Here is a 2982-nt window from a genome sequence, read left to right as displayed (position 1 = left end):
CTTCCTTAGGCACTGACGCTACTGCTAGACCAAGGTCAGCTAAGTAACAGTTGCCTCCCCAGGCACTGGCGTTACCACTAGACCAAGGAGCCCTCTAGTGGCCCTGTCCGGGCTTGACAGAGGGCTCACACTCCTGTCTTCTGGTCACTTCTCACCGTGCCCCTTCAGCTCCTATCTCTGTATGGCCCGGTTTTTCCTAGGTTATAGTTGTAGAGCATCCTTCAGAGATGCCCACTGGGCTAATAGAGGCTTTGTCAGAGTTACATCATTGTCTGGCAATTCCCCTTCTCTAATTCTGCTTTCTCTTTTTTCCTTTCACAAGTGTTATTCCCCAATAAACCCTTTGCATTCCTAAGTCTGTATCAGCATCTGTTATGTGGGGCTGGCATCCAGCTGACACAGATGGAGTGTTGGTGGCTCCAAGCAATCTTCTATTGGTAAAAGGAGTAGATATTTTAAAGCAGATTTTGAGCCAGTACCAGCAGAATGGATAATCATCCTGGATGCTAGGGGGCCAAGGAATACTTCCACTCTGGCACATGAATCAAATAAGCGTGTGCTTCTTGCTATTCTTCTTTGAACTGAATATGCCTTGGTGTTATATAACAGGACTTAAATATTCCCATTGACTTTCTCAATGAATGAATTGTTCAATTAATCAAGTGTGACTGAGAATGTCATTATGTCCATTTCCAGTCAGCTAGTTTCGGTCCAGTTACTTGGTTATAAATGGTCTGTCATTTGGTCATATATGAACTCCATAAACCCCTTACCAACACACTGAGTCATTACTTGGGCCTGTCATTTTTCAACTACCTGGCTGACTTTTCCCTTCGGTTCTATATAAAATGCCCTATATTGAGCAGAAGCATAGTCAGAAGTCACTGTGCTCCATGACTCTATTTGACAGATTGAAGTTGGGTAGGGGAGTCATAATGTGATTGATGACCATGTACTTGACACCATAATTGGAAGGGAATAGTTCTTATTTTTTGCTATGAAGACTTCTAATTCATTATTAGGAGAGCAATACTCCCTATTCATTCATCGAATATTTGTTGACCAGGAGAGAATTATTACTCTGTCTTCACTTTATCAAACTCTTGTAGCTACCCTCAGTGCCACATTTTTTGTTTGTTTGCTTGTTTTGTGATGGAGTCTTGCTCTTGTCACCCAGGCCGGAGTGCAATGGCATGATCTCAGCTCACTGCAACCTCTGCCTCCTGGGTTCAAGCGATTCTTCTGCCTCAGCCTCCCGAGTAGCTGGGATTACAGGTGACTGCCACCATGCCTGGCTAATTTTTGTATTTTTAGTAGAGATGGGGTTTTGTCATGTTGTCCAGGCTGGACTTGAACTCCTGACCTTGTGATCCACCAGCCTCTGCCTCCCAAAGTGCTGGGATTACAGGCATGAGCCACAGTACCACGTTTTTAAGAAATCTGCATGCAGTTTCTACAGTAGTGACTACCAGGCAGATTCCTCTTAGGGTCTACAGGGTTTTTTATTCCTGTTCCTTCTATTCAACCATCTGCCCTTCATGTTAGAAACATTAAGCCCTGACCTGTGTAGTGGAATCAAAAAGAGTAGGGGCTTTGAAATCAGTCTTGGGTTCACGCATGGGTTCTCTCATTTATTGGCTATGTGACCTTGGTAAGATTACTTCCCCTAACTTAGTTCATACCACTGTAAAACAGGATATTGATACATACCATGTTGAGCTATTATGAGGATTAAAGAAGATAATGTTTGTAAAACACTCATCAAGACTTACTGAGTTCTTTTATTTCCAGCATCAAAATATTATTTTTGTTTATGTGGCCCCAGGACTGATGAAACTTGTACTGGAACAAAAATACATCCCAGTCATAACCATTAGTCATGGTAAGTAGACTCTGGCACAATTCTGTGCTTGGAGCTCCTTGAGCAAATATGACTTTGAACAAGACCTTCTTTCTTTTATTACCAGATTGTTTCTAAGTCTGTTGAAATCTAAAGGCCACAAATATAAAACTAGCTGATGCAACTTGACTGTTAATACAGCAGTTTGGATTCAGCTGTCAATGCCATGTTCTTAAAAGATTGATGGATTTTGGGGGCCTGAGCAGCTCAGCCTTGGAATGACCTTTTTTGTAATCTTTTTGAAAAATTTTTAATCGACAAGTAAAAATTTGTGTATATTTGTGGTATACAACATGTTGTGACATATGTATACATTGTGGAATTCAGTCCTGGCATTAATCCTGACAAGAGTTAGGATCATAATCAGTTGGTCTCATAAAAGAGAAGATCCAAAGGCCACCTCTCTAGGATGGTGACAGATAACTGATGTACACTCGGTCCATCTAGTACTGTTGTACAGACCGAAACTCATTCATCAGAAGCATCGTTCCTCCCCTGGCAGAAAGGAAGGAGCTGCTTCCTTGGGGCTCCCAGGCTTGTAGGACAACTCAACTCACTCCTTTCTCCCTGCTGGAAAGCACAGAACCTTTACTCCCCAGAGAACCTCCACTGTTTCTCTGTCCACTGTATCAGGAGGGGTCCATTAAAGCTTGCTGACTAGGTATGGTGGCTCATGCCTATGCCTATAATCCCAGCACTTTGGGAGGCCAAGGCAGGCAGATCACTTGAGCTCAGGAGTCCAAGACCAGTCTGGCAACATGGTGAAACTCCACCTCTCCTAGAAATACCAAAAAAAAAAAAAAAAAATTAGCCAGGTATGGTGGCACATGCCTGTGGTCCCAGCTACTTTCAGGGCTAAGGTGGGAGGATTGTTTGAACCCAGAAGGCGGAGGTTGCAGTGAGCTGAGATGGCGCCACTGCACTCCAGCCTGGGTGACAGAGTGACAGAGTGAGACACCTCTCAAAAAAAAAAATAAATAAAATTTTAAAAAGCTTGCTATGTTCCACTGTTATGAATTTGTGTGTCTTAGACAAAGTCCTGCTTATCTGTAGGAAAAAATTTTCTGGCTTCATACCTAGAA

The sequence above is a fragment of the Rhinopithecus roxellana genome, chromosome 16 (genome assembly GCF_007565055.1).
Source record: "Rhinopithecus roxellana isolate Shanxi Qingling chromosome 16, ASM756505v1, whole genome shotgun sequence".
Lineage (NCBI taxonomy): Eukaryota > Metazoa > Chordata > Mammalia > Primates > Cercopithecidae > Rhinopithecus > Rhinopithecus roxellana.
The sequence above is the reverse complement of the archived record's forward strand: the minus strand, read 5'-3'. Positions refer to the sequence as shown.